The sequence below is a fragment of the Centruroides vittatus genome, unplaced genomic scaffold, assembly GCF_030686945.1.
Source record: "Centruroides vittatus isolate TY-2023 unplaced genomic scaffold, ASM3068694v2 scaffold_752, whole genome shotgun sequence".
In the NCBI taxonomy this organism is placed as follows: domain Eukaryota; kingdom Metazoa; phylum Arthropoda; class Arachnida; order Scorpiones; family Buthidae; genus Centruroides; species Centruroides vittatus.
The window spans coordinates 599,141-616,969 of NW_027122716.1; the positions used below are offsets into that span (position 1 = coordinate 599,141).

At 37.0% G+C, this 17,829-nt stretch overlaps 1 protein-coding gene across 2 annotated transcripts in view; it reads right to left on the minus strand.

The window, feature by feature from the left end:
- The window catches only part of LOC136989729 (nucleolysin TIAR-like), a 351,363-nt gene that overhangs the window by 266,850 nt on the left and 66,684 nt on the right, over positions 1 to 17,829 (minus strand). The window lies entirely within an intron of this gene.

Genomic DNA, 17,829 nt, shown 5'->3' on the forward strand with positions numbered 1-17,829 from the left:
CGCATTCCGTATGCTCAGCGGGAATTAATGGATAATCTAGTAAGCGAAATGGTGAACAGCGGGGTAGTCGAACCGTCCAGCTCCCCGTGGTCGGCACCAGCTCTTTTGGTAAAGAAACGTGATGGAAATTGGAGATTTGTGGTGGACTTTAGGCAATTAAATAAAGTAACAAAAATAGATCCTTACCCTTTGCCCCTCATCCAGGAGTCATTAAGCTTACTTGGGAAGGCAAAGTATTTTTCCACAATGGACACTTTAAGTGGGTATTGGCAGCTACCCCTGAATCCCGACACGAAGGAAAAGACCGGATTCAGTACCACATCAGGACATTACCAATTTAACCGGATGGCTATGGGACTTTGTAATGCAGCTGCAACCTTTCAACGGCTTGCAGATCTGATATTAACGGGTCTAAAACACAAAATTTGCTTAGTCTATATGGACGATATCATGGTGTTTAGTTCTGACGTTGACTCGCATCTAGAACGCTTAGAACTCGTCTTTCAACGCCTAGCAAGTGCTGGAATAAAACTAAAGCCAAAAAAGTGCAGTTTTATGAAGCGACAGATAAAATTTTTAGGGCACGAAATCTCGGAAGAAGGGATTCGACCCGACCCCTCGAAGATCGAATGCGTGAAAAACTTCCCTCGACCAAGCAATGAGCGTGAGGTGAGGGCCTTTTTAGGATTAACGGGATACTATAGGAGGCACATTTTTCAGTATGCAAGAATATCTAAGCCTTTGTCAGACCTGCTAAAGGCAGATAACAAATTTCACTGGACCAAAGAACACGAAGAGGTGTTTGAAAGGCTTAAGGAAATTTTGGTGTCTGCTCCCCTTTTGCGATCACCAGATTTTGGTAGTCCTTTTATTTTGGCAACCGACGCATCGAACACTGCAATTGGAGCCGTATTATCGCAGGAAGACGAGCGGGGTGAACTCCCTGTAGCCTATGCTAGTCGGTTACTCAAGGAAGCCGAAAGAAACTATAGTACAACAGAAAAAGAGTGTCTAGCAGTTATATGGGCAATAAAATATTTTAGACCTTATCTCTATGGTAGAAAATTTAAAATCATAACTGACCACAGACCGCTTAGATGGCTAATCAACGTCAAAGACGAAAGTTCAAGGCTGAGTCGTTGGAATTTAGCATTACAAGAGTACCAGTTTGAGATCATACACCGTCCAGGAAAAGCACACGCTAATGCGGACGCATTAAGTCGAGTACCTATAGCTCCAATAATTGAGATGCACCCAATATATAGTAAGGCTCAGATTCGGGAACAACAATCGGAGGACCCTTTTTGTAAGGAAATCAGACGACGCCTAACAGAAAACCTATCCCCGTCGGAACAGGGTCTGAACACAGATGGTAGCGAATTTTATTTAGACGCAGATCAAACCTTATATCATAGAAAGACAAACCCGGAAAGAAACGAAACTTGGGACAGATTAGTCATCCCTAAAACTTTGGTCGAATACGTTTTGAAGTTGTTCCACGATATTCCAAGTTCGGGACACTTAGGCGCGAAGAAGCTGAGAAAAAAATTACAGACGCAGTTTTATTGGCCCGAAATGAACAAAGACATCATACATTATTGCCAGACGTGTCAGGAATGTAGTTTGCGACGACGTCCTCTACACGGACATCAAGCTCCCTTACAAACATTCCCTAAAATCACAAAGGTATTTGAGAGAACAGCTTTAGACATACAAGGTCCTTTTCCTACCTCTAATAATGGCAACAAGTATCTCTTAGTTTTTGTAGATCACTTTTCTAGATGGGCAGAAGCAGTGCCATTACCAGACGTTACTGCTAAAACCGTCGCCAAAGCGTTCGTTACACAAGTGATCTTACGACATTCAGTCCCCAAACAATTATTGACTGATAGAGGTGCAAATTTTACTTCGAAAATGATGCGAGAAGTTTGTGATCTCTTGCACATAGAAAGACTTCTCACCACTGCATACCACCCACAATGCAACGGCATGGTGGAACGCTTAAACAAAACCTTAATAGATATACTAACGCATTATGTAGATAAAGACCAGCGCAATTGGGATGAAATGGTTCCTTACGCCCTATTCGCGTACAACACCACCGTTCATTCCAGTACCAACGAGACGCCATATTATTTAGTGTACGGAAGAGACCCAATTTATCCATTTGATGTCGTAACTGAACCCAACCGACCGAGTTACGATATTAGCGAAAATTATGCAAGCGAACTGAGGGCGAGACTAGCGATAGCACACAAGCTGGCCCAAGAACATGCAGAAAAAGCCGCACTGGATAGAAATGCGTATCAACAGCGAAGGAATAAGCCCTACAAATTTTCTATAGGCGACAGAGTTTTCGTAACGGAAGTAACGGTTCCATCGGGATTAAAGCGAAAACTAGCTCCAAGATGGCAAGGACCCTATAGGATAGTAGCGGAGACAAGTCCGGTCGACTTTATCGTCCAGCATGTGCATAACGGGAAAAGGATGCACACTCACGCTAACCGGATGAAGCCCGCTTTGGCGCGTATGGAATTCGGATCTTTTGCGACGGACGAAACTAAGTCCGAAGCAAAGGCTACCGAGTCATCCGCCTCAGAACATCAGTCGCCTATATCTAGAGACCCTTGGGATGAATTTATTTTAGAATCAATTCAGCCGGACCAACTAGACACAACAGAAACGCTAGTACGCAACCAACAGACATCCACTGCACAACCTTCACATAATTATGCCCTTAGAAGTCGGGGATCTGTGCAAGAATATCCATGGGTTCTTCCGACCTCGTCAAAAATCACACTACCGATTGACGCGATGGGAACAGACGCGGAAAAAAGTAGGACTTTACCACAAAGCCAGGGTCATGAGCGCTTGCCGCCACCTACACCTATCGGACTCTTCAAAGATTGTAAATGGTAGTCTCTATCACCCAGCAAAAGAGACTATCATAAGAAAAAGAGGAGGAGTCATTGACGATTAAAATATAAATGAAAGTTTTGATTAGAGGCAAAAAAACGGGATTTTTATTTTTATGTCGCGAACCCAGAACTATTAGTTATGTCAACTTTGTAAACCTTGAACGTGAAATTTTCTGTGTACACCAGCGTTTTACGAGTTTAAAATTGTCGCGAGAGAAACACGAGCGCAAATATCTGTCATAGATTGAGTAATTTATATAATCGGAATATGAGGAAAATTTTTCCCTCCCATTTTTAAACGCGTGCAAAACAACTGTCTGTCACAACCAAAGCAACCGTCAAAAGAACCGATTCGGAAGAAAATGACGATATTCGAAAAGAGAAAGTTGAAATCATCATCAGAAAAGGTCCAAGAAACGTCGAACTTTCAACAGAATGAGTCAAAATTGAAGAAATTGTCATCTTCGAACTACATGACCTCGATTAGTGGTAATCTGCATCAACTCCGATGACAGATAACTGTCTCTTGTTCAGAAGACTGACATCTAGAAAACTGGTATGTCTGAGGAGAAAATGGGGAACACACAAACTTTCACTGTCTGTGCAGACACCCCATCATACTCATACGATTCAGAACGGAAATGGAGTAGTCCACTCCAAATGTCCAAAAAAGGAAGAAAAACCTTTTTGTTGGAAAACTTCGAGAGAAAGGAAGAAAAGCACACCTACAGATGACACGTGATCTTCGGACTCTACATGTCCACGTGCGTCGGAAGTAGCTTCTACATTTTGCATGTGACAGACCGATTGAACTAAATATCGAATCCCTGTTTGTGTTCCCAAGAACCTGAAAAGAAACGTGGACATATTCAATTTTAAAACCCCTTTTTCGGCTTTTTCAGAAATGGAAATGGAATATGGTGATTGTTATGAATTGCTCAGTCTACAAACATAAAATGTTTGCGTACCGACAAATGTAATTTAAATGTTCAAATCGAATTGAATACAACACCAAATGTTCGTAAACGTTGCACAAAAAAAAGGAAAGAAATGTAGCATAGAACTTAAATGTAAAAGTTAAAATTGTCGGAAAAATTTATAATTTGTTAAAAATTTGTTATTCGATGTAACCGTGATTGTTATTTGATCATTTGTAGAAACCTTCGGATATAGTCATGTGATGTCACGCGAAACCAAACGGGCGCGAGAAAAGCAAGCGGAGAATGAACTGACAGCGTACAACGCTCTCAGGTAAAATGTCGCTACTCCACAGCAACATTTTAAAAATGGCGGAGAGCCCTGTGAAGCTTCGGAAGTGGGCCTACTATTTGTGCAAATAAGAAAATTTTTTTTTGTAATTTTTGTATAGAAGCAAATAATAATAATTGTTGTTATTATAAATTAACGTTGTAAAAAGAAACCGTCAGACAAGAAAAAAAATAGTTAAACGAAAAGTGAATATTACATGTCCATAAAAGGACATGTCTGTAGAAATTTCTGAGAAAGTCATTCTTCTCAGGTTGAAACAATAGATGAATTTGAGTACTTAGATCGAACATCTTCGGTAGGAATCGAATTGTCAGTCGATGTTGACTCATCCGACGACCGGGGTTCCGATCTCGTTACAATGCGTAACGAGGGGGGGGACCAATTAGAGAGCGGAGGCAAATCGACATCGACCTATCGGAATGTTCGATCTGGGACTCAAAAGAAAGTTATAAAAACCCTGAGAAAAAGGGATGTGACGTTCTCTCGGTCATTAGTTCTCTCGGTTCTTGGCTCTTAGAGCTTTGTCTCGCGATTTTACGACGGGGTTTTTTTCCCGTGATCTTCGGCAGTTGGATTACATCTCTTTTGGAAGGTCACCCACTCCCTTGGATTTGTCACCTGTAATCTGAATCGTCCCTACGTCCGGAACTTTCCCTCGAGAAGCTGAACAGTGCGCCCCGGGGCCATCATACTCCTGCGAAACATCGGAGGACTTTTCTTGTGGACTTTCGATTCCGAGAGAAGGCCCAGAAGACTCGAACGCCGCCGCTGATAAAAGTATATTGTAGTTGTAAGCACCTTTTGTTATATAAACGGGTTACGAATGAAAACCTGTCTCTTGAGAGTTTCTTTCACTCCCACACGTGGATCGTGACCGCGCGACATTCTGACTAACGCAGTCGTTCGGCAAACCTCACAATATTATCCAAGATACTTAAATCATTAACTGTTGTAAACTTTTCACCCTGGAGTTGTATACCACTCTCATCCCTTCCAACAGATGCTATATATGCTGTCTTTGCTGATCATCATGCATCTCCCTTTCAGTGCTTTTTTCCATTCCTCCAGCTTCTTCTCTATCTTATCTAATGATGTTTCACACAGCACAATGTCGTCTGCAAACAGCATATTCCATGGTGCCTTGCTCTTCACATCTTCCATCAATACATCCAACACCAAATCAAATAGAAACATCCTTCTGTCATACATACACTACTCTTTACTTAAATTATTGCTCCCTTATACATTTCCTTATACAAGTCTTGCATACTTTTCTGGTACTCCTTTACCCTCATACGTCTCCTGTCTAGGTGCCCTGTCATATGCTTTCTCTAGGTCTATGAATAACATGTGTAGTTCTGCCTGCATTTCTCTGTACCTTTCCATCAGCTGCTTTAGAGCAAACATTGCATCTGTTGTTCCTCTTCCCAGTATGAAACCAAACTGTTCCTCACCTACAGCTGTCTCTTGCTTTAACCTTCCTTCCACAATTCTCTTTCAGATCTTCATTGAATGCAACATCAATTTAATTCCTCTGTAATTCCCACATTCCTGCACATCTCCTTTTCCTTTGTAAATTGGCATCAAAATATTTTTCCTCCACTCATCTGGTATCCTCTCTTGTTGCCACAGCTTTTTCATAAGATCCCATATAATATCAACACCCTTTTTGCCCAAACATCTCCATACCTCAGATGGGATCTGATCAGCTCTTGTTGCTTTCCCATTCTTCATTTTTCTAAGTGCCTTTCAACCTCTTCCTCGCTTATATCTGCCACTCCTTCATTTACCTCCCCATCCTCGCATAATACTCTTAGATTTTCCTCATTCAGTAGCTTCCTAAAATAATTCTTCCATCTTTCTTTTATCTTCTCTTGGTCTTCTCTTGGTCTTGTAACACTTTACCATTCTGTTTACCATTCTGTCTTCATCTTTTATCTGTTTTATTGATGTGAAATGCCTTGTTCCTCACTTTTGCAATTCTTAGCAGCCTATCCTCATCTTTTCTTTCCAATTTCTCATAGACCTTATCCACACCACCTTTGCCATTGCCACAGCCCTTTTTGCCTTTTTGCTTGACGTCTTATATTTTCTTTATCTTCCCTGTTACTTAACATTTCTCATCTTTTCTTCATTTCCTTCACTGAAAATTGCATCTTATCATTTCATCACCAATCCTCTTTTCCATAGAATGTCTTTTTTTGATATTTTTCCACAATACCTTCTCTCCAACTTTCCTTATAATATGACTATTAAATTCCCACCATTCCTGCACATCTTCCAGTAACTTTATTCTTCCAAGTGTTTAATTAAACTCTCTATTCAGGTCCCCCTCTTTCAATTTCCACCACTTTATCCTTTGTTCTTTCTTTCATGGGTATTTCCTAATCTTTTTGTCCACTATTATTACCCAATCAACTACTACCAATCTGTGTTGTGCAGTTACTAATCACCTTACAGCTCATCATTCCATTAAGATGTTTCCTGTGATACATAAAGTAGTCAATCAGGCTTATCCTATCCCTTCTCTTGTATGTTATAAGTTGATTCTTTTAAGTAAGTGTTGACTATTACCAGGTCAAATGTTACTGTATATTCCATCATTTTATCTCCCTTTCTATTTCTCTCACCTGTACTCAATCCACCATGCACTCTTCTTTCCTCTCCTTTACACCTTCCCACATGCCCATTTACATCACCCTAATGATCAACCTCTAACTCTCTGGTATTTGCATTATCATTTTATCTGATACTGCCCAAAAGTTGTCCTTTTCTTCTTCTTCACATGTTTAGAGAGCATACACACATACTATTGCAGCAAAATTTTATTCTATCTCCAGCTTAATATTCAAATCTTGTCACTTCTTATTACTTCACACACCATTTCTTAATTCCTTGTCAACTATAATACCTACTCCATTCCTTGCTTTACCTCTTTCCACCTAGTTTTCTGCAGACATAAGATCCTGTTGCATCAAGTCCACTAACTCTGCTCTTTCCAGTCATTGTCCCAATGTTTAATGTTCCCATTCTGATATTAAATGATAATTACACACCTTTAAAAACTTTAAAATTTCAGTGAATAACTTTAATAGACAAACCTTTTCGATGTAATACTAAAATTGTCTTCAGGTCCTTTAACAGTTCCAATTTTGGTATGCAAAAAAGCAACAATGATGTATTACAAAAATGGAGATGTGCAGAAATTCTTACAATTATGTAATTCTTTTCATTTTTGTAATTTGTCATTGTATTACCTGCACACAACTTTTATGTAACATTACCACTAAACTAACTGTTGTTAGTTTTGATGTTAAAATTCTCTTGTACATTAAATGAATACTTTAATTGTAAAATATTGCAATAATTGTATATTTTTAATTTTTCGTCTCTGTTTTTATAATATATCATTGTTCTTTTTTGCATTCCAAAATTGAAACATTAAAGAACTTGAATATGACTGTAGTAATAGATTGAAAATGTTTGTCTATTAAACTTTTTCACTGGAATTTTAAGGTTTTAAAGGTGTGTAATTATCTAGTTAATCTGCCTTTGTGTCCTTATCTTAATTTAAACTTATCTCGTCTACTAGTACTTTATCAATTAACAGGACTTATTATACTGGATTTATGGATGCAGCAATTAGGTCTTACAGATCAGAAATAATATTGTTAATTTAAATCACCTGAATGTATACACTTTAACATTGTGTTTCGGACCTGTTTGTCCCTCATCAGCAGGTATTTAAAAGACATTTTCTACAATTAAGTTAAAAATAAATTTTGTTACCATCATAAATAAACATAAAATTTCCAACAATAATACAATAAAATTCTTACAAATTCTGGGTTTTTAAACACATTCCTAATTCTGAGCATGTTCAAAGTCAGTGTTAACCAAATAATTCCATACGTATTCATCATTGATTGTTCTCTTTCACTTAAACTTCATCCCAATCTGTTCCAATCCTTCCTTTTATACATCTCCCTCTCTCCTCCATCAATGATTCCTCTCCATGATTGGTGTATCTCCCTTCCGGTATTGTTATTTATTCTATCCGTTTGTTTAATTATATTGATGTGTTCATATAATTGTCTTTTATAATTATTTTCCTCTTTTTTCCATATTTTCACGGTATTCAAATCAATTTTGAAACCTTTTGAGTTAGTGTTCAGCCAATGCTGAATTTGCATATTTTCCCCTAATTGTTTGAATATGTTCACTTAGTCTTATTTTTAATTTTCATTTTGTTCCACTAATATAAGTTTTTTTCAGGTTACAACTACAATTAAATGAATACACCACACCTTTTTCTTCTGTTATGTCGTATTTTTCTTCGTTTCTATAACAGATATTTTTTAGTTGAATTTATTTTTTCCAATATTAAGTTAATTCTACTCCTTACTACTTTTTTAATTCTTTCAAATAATTTTGGAACATACCTTAATTTAACAAATTTTTTCTCTTTATCCATTAATTGTAATTGTTTAGCATTTTCTAATTTTCCTATCCATTTATTCAGTAACAATGTTTTGGATAATCATTTAAAATAAACATTTTAATTATTTCTTCTTCTTCTTGTTTGTGTTTCAGTCTCACTTGTTCTTTGTCTTATTTTATTCATGTACATTTTAAATATGTTATATTTCATACTAACAGGATAACAGATTTGTAATTAATTATTTTGGGAATTTGTATAGGTTTAATGTAATTTTTATGAATTAGTCTATCATCTTTTCTTTCAATTGTTAGATCTAGATAGTTTATGCTATTCTGTTTTTCTTTTTCTAGTTCAAATTTAATATTCTATTTTATCTTATTAGCCTTTTTTATAATTATATTTTCATTTGTTTTTCTTTTAACAAAAATTATTATACAATCAACCACATACCTGTTGTAAAATTCAATGCCCTCTATATTTCTAATCTGTTCATCAATTTATTTTTAATTTAATTGTAGAAAATGTCTTTTAAATACCTGCTGATGAGGGACAAGCAGGTCCAAAACACAACATTAAAGTGTATGTGTTCAGGTGATTTAAATAAACAATATTATTTCTGATCTGTAAGACCTAATTGCTGCATCCATAAATCCAGTATAATAAGTCCTATTAATTGATAAAGTGTGTAATTATTGTTTATACATATTCAGTTTTTTGTAGAAGTTGAAAAGAATCTGACATTGAACACTTTTCTCTTTTCCTTTCATTGGACTAACTTTTTTAGCCAAATCTGTCCTCAGTTTGGTAGTCCAAGTTCATTTCTTGCAGTTTTCTGGCAATGTGACTGCATGTTGCTTGCATGGTACACCCAAACTCTTGTATATTCTCTCTTATCCACTATTTCATTTGGTTTCGGCATATAAGTTTTATGATCAAATGCCATTCCTGACACCAATCCTCACCACTTCCTGGACTTGGAACAGGCACCTAATGGACTCGCTTGTCCCCTCATTGGCTGATATTTAAAACAATTTGTTTTGTTTAGAATTATTAAAGACAGTTACTATTGAAATAGACTTAAAATATATTATCTATCACTAAACTATATATCAACTAATGACTTTAAATATTACTGTATTGTATGATTAGTATGTTTACAAAAAACGGCATAAAATATTTTTATTTTTCTCCTTATACAGTCAGCAGGAGGAGGAAGAGAAAGAGAGAGAAGCATAATTTGAAACTGTACTAACAGATTTGGACAGGAGGAGGAAGAATTGTTTATCGTTGTCATATCCGATTGCTTATTTTTAACTAATAAACCAAAAATACAAAATTAATAATAATGTAAAATGATCATATATTAACTAAAATGTATAAAAAGATATAACAAAACAATTTATATATAAATATGAGATATTTTAAAATCATACCTAACTTAATTTAATAAAATGGTAATTATTAATATAATTAATTAAAAATAACACTAAATCTAGCATAAAATGAAATTCACATAAATATAGTAATAAATGTTAGAAAAGTGGAAGCATGGTTGATATTTCAACAAACAAAGTAAAAATTAAAAATGTTCAATTAAAATTAAAAATATATACCATAATTGTTATGAACTATTACTAATATATATTGGAAATTAAATAGTGTACTATCAGATAACAAAAAATTATGTTTATAAATATAATATAACAAATGCATAGAGCCAGCCTTTGAAACAAAGGTTACACTAAACACAAATATATTGACTCCAGACAATTAAAAAGGTAGCATTACAGTTGATAAGACATCACAGTATTCCAAAATTGGCAGTCACAATGCAATTTATTCCAGCCTGTTTGGGTTCAGTTTGTGCAACACTATTGAAATTAATCATTAAGACATAAGTGGAAAAAAGCATCAGATCGCATGACTTAGGGAAGATTGAAGACAGAGATTTTTTGGTAGTTCCTTTTCAAAATAACATTTAGACGTCTATCACACATAGCGCACCTCAACCTCCCGAGTTTGGGAGGAGAGGAAATCCTCCCAAATGGACGGACAAAATTCATGGTCAGCTGACAACACTCTGACCTCTGTATAACACTTGGCACTCATTAGTACCAAACAACAAACTCCTAAGAACATGGAGATTACACTGACCACTACAACTGAGCCCCCCAATGACACCCTACATATTGGCTGTATCATGAGGAGCCCTCCAAAACTGACCTATTAAAGTGGATAAACTCAGTATCACTAAACAACTTGATATGCATCCTACAAACAGAGGAGATACATTCCCCACTAACTGATAAACGAATATATCACTATTTCAAATGCTCCCATGAAAATATACATGGGAAAATATCGAATATCTCCACTACTAGAACTGGAAAAATATTCTTAACAGCATTCTCATCGTTCATCCCTACAATACTCATGCTTACACATATTGATGACGTTCTGGTATGAGGCAACCTCAAGAGAGGTTCATATGCTCGCGTGGGCATAATAAAAGGTATTCTCATGGAAATGCATGCAGAGGAAATTTATCAACTGCCATAAGAGGATGGCCAACTTCCAATCAGTGTACAACAGTTCAGCCAGAAGAAGGATGGACAGATGATTCCAACCAGAACAATTAAAATATCACTTGTCATGACTGACATCTTACAACATATACAACTGTATCTGACAGCATATCACGTGGAACCTTAAGAGGACTATGCCATCAATGTGGGAAATTAGGACACACAAAAATTTTGTAGAGGTATTCTAAGATGTAAACACTGTGGGGACCTACATCACGAGACAGAATGTGCAGCAGAGATGTCTCGATGCATAAACTGTAATGGTGATCACTAGAGCTGAAAGTTTTCGCCAGTTTTTGGGCCCAAAATCGTGGCGAAAATCGCCAATTTTTTGCCTTACATTCGCCAAAAAAAAATCACCAGTTATTTATTTCAAAAACGAGTTAAAACGAATTACACTTAGCTATTTCAAATAATCCTCGCTTAAACTACGATGCCAATCACTCAATATCGATGAATATAATGAGAACGAACATTCAACGTCGACTGAAACTAAAGGAGCGTATTCACTATTAACTTTATCACTTAAATTCACATCAAAAGACATAAATTTGATAAGATCAGAATTGCTTGACAAAACTTTTTTTAATTTTTGAGAAAATATAGGATAACTAGAAACAATTTTTTTTGCATTTTCAATTAGTTCAGCTTGTTTAGTTACACTGAGTCCTTGTTCTTCCAGTGAAATTATAATATTTGATAGCTTGACAGATTACGGAGATCAAATAATTCTTTCTTGAGGTTAACTTTCTTCTCTTGCAATAGTTTCACCAAAACATTTCTAGCATTTGAATGAGATTTTTGTTTATAGTTCAAAATGAAGCACTCAACAGTATCAAAATTATCAACATAGTACTTTGCAGCATTTAACAAAGACCCCCAGCAACTGACAATTGGTTCTGGAGGAAGATTACTAACTCCAGTTGCATTCTTAAAATCATTTTGTCTTTCTCTTGACTTCACAAAAAACTTTTTCATTTCTGATATAAGTGAATTTGTCAATTTGTACTCATTCTGAATAATAAATGCAACGTTATGTACGGCGTAAGGAAGACACATGATGTGATGTACATTTGGAAAAATCAATGAATTTTTCTTAATCTCACTTACTGCCTTCATCATGTATTTTGCTCGATCTGTCACTATTAACTTCAGTTTTGAATATTTTAAAGGATTTGGCCACAATTTTCTAGACACATTGAGTATACATTCTTGTATTATAATGTTGTCAATTGTTGAGTGAAATGTCACATCAATTAACATTGATTTTGCTTTCTTGCCATTCCATTTTCCTACAAGCATGTTGACCACTTTACGTTGTACTTTGTCACTAGCTTCGTCAACAATGAAATAGACATCATGTCCATTAATTTCATCCTTAATTTTTTCTATTACTGAGTTGAAAATAGTTTTTTGATGTGCCCGCAGTGCTAAATAAAATAAATAACACAATGAGACTTCAAATAAAATCATATTTCAGCTAAATTATGAGCACAATTGCGAACAGTGGCATCAATTTCAATAAAATAAACATTTCATTAAAAAAACTAATTACAATAAAAAAAAAGTACCTAAAACACTTTTGATCGGCTTCCCTGTATATTTCTCAAGAAACAATCTCAGTTTTTCATTATTTAATTTTTCAAGCAGAATATCTGCACTGGTGAATGCTTCAACCATTTCTTTATCAAAATCGCTTCCATTTTCAAACAACAGTGTTTGTGACTAGCATGTTATGTTTCTTGTGTTTTGCACTGTTGAGATGTTCTGAAAGTCATTTCTTAATTGTATCACATTTGTAGTTGATGTGTGTAGAGCACTTAACACAGAGAATTATTTTTTTTGTACGGCGAAATATATTGTCACCTAATTCCTTAATCACAGAATCAATTTTAAACTTGATTGACTGTTTTCTAGACATTTTTACACAAACCACATGGAAAACTGATGATTTCGCCACCTATCACCAAATTCACCAGTTACCAATTTTCACCAAAAAAACTTAGTCATATTGAGACCGGATTTTTAAATTAGTACTAATTGAAAGATGCTCATTCCAGGCGAATATAGCTGAGAAATTCGCCAAAAGTGAAAATTTTCGGCTCTAGTGATCACCACTACTCATTGCCCCAATGTCACAGTTTACAGCATGAAATGAACATATTGTGATAACATCATCAATACAATTGCTCACAAAAAGATGCCTGGCAGCAGTGCTTCCTCCAACTGATACTAGACATGAATCCTATAGTACTGCAATACAACAGCTAACCTATACTCAGAACCAACCCCACAGATGACATGCTCCAACCACCACCATCAAACAACCCATGGGAACAACTATTTACAATTAAAAAGGCTATATCCAGACAAAATAACATACTCACCAAACTGTTACAAATCTTAGAAGGATAAAAATTTACCCTCCCTGTACAACAAATTAGTGGGCACACTACGTCCAATGTGATACAGCAACACAGCATGACCTCCCACGTGGAACAATCGGAATCAACATCTGAGGCACTCGATAGTAATGAGCAAATGGGAATAAAACCTATACCCTAAATACAAAAGAGGCAACTGGCACATGCCGAGATGGGGATGACTGCCAAAACCAGCTCTGAGGGAATGACAGTCATGAAATGATGGGGACATGGGTAGCCACCAGACCACACTATGGAGATTGCACCTAAACCCACAAAAAAAACCCATAAACAAAAACAGGAAGACCAGCAACTATCCATCAACAATGACCCCACAGACCCCCTTCCACCAATACACACTAGCAACATAGATGAGAGTATTACACAACAGGAACACCAACAGTTTATGAAATAAAATAGCATAACTTACCACCAATTGAATATGGGAGGAATAGCACATCATCATACCAGTGGCGTAGCTAGCATGGGTGGCACCCAGTGCGGATATCGTGGTGTCACCCCAAGTCACATTGTAATGTCACCCTTTTTAACTCTTTTGTAAAACACTATCGAATCATATTATCTTCACACTTGAGCAACTTGAACTCTATATCGAATATGCGATGTCACGACATATAAGTTTAGATTTACAAAATAAATCATAACCATACATCAATACTGCCACCTATAAAAATTCACAAAACTGTAGTGATTCCATAACTGCCCCTTGTAAACATTTTAATCTGGAGTAATTATTTATTTCGTAGCTTACGTGCATTTATAAATTATCACAATTAATAAATTAAATTATTTAATGTAGATAGACTTGAAGCCATTTTAACCATGTTAAGTGATTTATTGTTGAAAAACATTGTGATGGTTTGTTTAAGTTTTTATTTTTTTCACGGTCAGGTGTCACCCCTAAATGGGTGACACCCAGTGCGGGCCGCCCCCGTTACCCCCTCTAGCTATGCCACTGCATCATACTTATTCAAGTAACCTGGTTTCAGCACAATAATCATGTTAACCTACCACGGTATAGTGCATACTATACTCACTGCACAGCGACCACAGGAGGCAGCCTTTCTATAAACTTTCATAAATCTATACCATGCTCGTATGTAGGATCTCAAACATCAAAGAGATAGGGTGACCCAGAGTGGCTCACTATAGAAATATATGTGCCACACACTATTCAGGTGATAAATGCCTACTTCCCACCTCAACCTCTGCCAGGGTTACTTACTGACTTTTTTCCAGCATCTATCAGGCCAGACAACATATCACATGTTATGGAGAAACCTCATCACTGATACACATGGCCGGATTCTGGCCGACCTCACTAACCTCTCCTACTTTACTCTGCTAAATGATCACCATCACATGCACTTAAATGAGAACAGGCCAAGCATCGCTGTTGATTTAACATTTATTACAACTGATATCGCGCTCCAAGCGTCTTGGGACATCTGCCTCCACAAATATAGCAGTAAACACTGCATGTTTGTTGTTAATCTTCCTCCCATATCCACATGATCCCATCCATCCCTGCAATGGTAATATTCTGGGTTACCACAATATGTCCAAACATGCCAACACAAAAACCTACCAACATGCTAATCGAAATGTATGCCTGAACTGCAGTAGCACCCTGCACACTCTGGTCGCTTGGGTAGACTTATGATGACCTCATTCAACGTTGTGATGACCTATACACCACATGGAGAAACAGCAGACAGAGCAATTGGCAACCTAAACCATCATGGTGGAACAGATTACCAACATGTGCTAATTAACAAACATAAGGCCTATCATCGGTTCCAGAGTCACATCCATCAGAAAAAAGCAATGACAAAATTACAGTGCTGTATCTTAGCCCAGAAGCATACATTCTGGAAACACAAGGCAACTTCTCTCACTTACAAGAATAATACATAGTGAATACTTCGTTGTCTTCACAACAGAAGCAATTCCCCCACAAGTCACTATATACTGTGTTACGTTAACCGTACAATAATGACCCAAAAAAAACAGGCAGCGATATTCCTCAATCACTTCACCCCCCAAATACAGGAACAGCATATGAATACTCAGCAACCAAATAATACCACCTACCATCAGGACCATCAGGACCATCAGGACCAGAACATGATCCATGAGCTGATGGCATCACAGCAAACATTCTAAAGGGGTTCAATAGGTGGGCCAGTAGTCAGCTTTTAGCAGCCTACAACAACATATCTTTGACAGGTAACATACTGTTGAAGATGAAAAAACTATCATTCTTCCCATCCATAAACAAGGGAAAGATCCTACCTTAGTGAAGAATTATCGTTCAATAGCGCTCACTTCCACTGTCATGAAAACGATGAAACAGATGATCCTCTGTAGGTGGCAGCATATGGCTGCCCTCAATAATTGGTTTAATCACAAACATTTTGGGGCTCTTCCTGGTAAAATGGAATACAGGACCTGTTAACTCACCTTATGATACAGCTGTATCCTGTATACACTCCAGAATAAAGGTTACTGTATCAATGTTACAGCACTCAATATATGCAGTGCATACGACAAAACTAGACACCTCCACATCATCCAGAAAGTTTTGGGAAAAGGCCTAAATGGCAATTCGATTCTTTGGTTACAAGACTTCTTGACTAAAAGACAGGTACAGATCAAGTAGAGGGGTGGCCTCTCTCCAATCAATACCCAAAGCCTAGGGATCCCTCAGGGCAGTGTAATATCACCATTTTTATGAAGGATATCTTTCAACTTGAAAATGATTACATCAAAATCTATGTTTATTCAAACGATATGACAGCCATCATGTATGGTGCTGACCCTACTCAACTACATCAGAACACAACCAAGTTCTTAACTAAATTTGACAGATGGACTCAGCAAAATACAGTCCAGTGCCAGCCATGGATGTGCACAATCCTACGAATACTCATAAATATATGCTGCAATCAGAATTTTACCCTCAGTAATCAGAAAATATCCAAAGTCACCAAAATCAAACTCCTAGGCATCTACAAGGGATGATCAAAAAGTAAGGTTACAAAGCCTGCAGTGAAAAGTGTACATTTTATTTCATACAACCAATACAGCCAACTAATAGTATATACATTAGGTTATTTTTCAACATAGTCTCCATATCGGTTTAGGCACTTGTCACTTCATGTGATGAGTTTGAAAATTCCCTCCTGATAAAAATCCTATCCTTGCATGTTCAGCCAAGTTGTCGCGAAGTGTTTCACTTTCTTGTCTGAAGCAAATCGTCATCCTGCTAGGTTCTCTTCAAGAGAGGAAACAGGTGAAAGTCACTTGGAGCGAGGTCCAGACTGTATGGAAGGTGGTCGATGATCCTTGTCGGTGATGTTTTCTCTACCGGCTGCAAACTTCTGACACCATTCTGCGACATGCTGACAAGACATTACAACATTACAGTCTCTCCGTAAACTGCTACCAGCTGCCAATAAATTTCAGCCGCGGTTACATGTTTCGTCCACAGAAATCAAATAACTAAGTGGATTTCTTTGCGAGACCAGTTTCCAAATGAATTGCCATTTGTGTTTACCTACATATAGTGCTGTAGGTGGCGGGTGGCTGAAACTCTGCACAGTTGCCAACCGCATGTAATTGGAATTACCGCACCATTTCTCATTTCTCTATAACAAACAAAACTCCAGGAATATTGGCCTTGTAACCTTACTTTTTGATCAACCCTCGTACATTGCCACTTGCTTATCTTGGAACACTCAAATACAAAACATTTGGAACAAGAGCAGGTAAGTTCTGAACATTCTTAAAATTTACTGTAACAAAAAGTACAGCAGCCAGCCCAAGGATCTATTGTCATTGCTGACAGTACCATTGGCAGCTTACTTACATACATTGTCCCCAGCATTGTAACCTTTACTAAAGCCCAGATGGCCACTCTGGAATCCATATGCATGCAATACGTCAAACTAAGTCCAGGTCTCCCCATCCCATGTCTACTAACAATATTCTAATCTGCAGAGCATCCAACACCCTGACTACGTCTTGTGGTTTTCAGAATACCTCATAAAACACTACAGTACCTATCTCCAGAAGGCACAGGATCACGTTTCTTGGAAAATAATACACTTCATCCACAGCAATAATGGTGCCACCCTCACAAAGATTTCCCATTGCCCACCACATTCAGA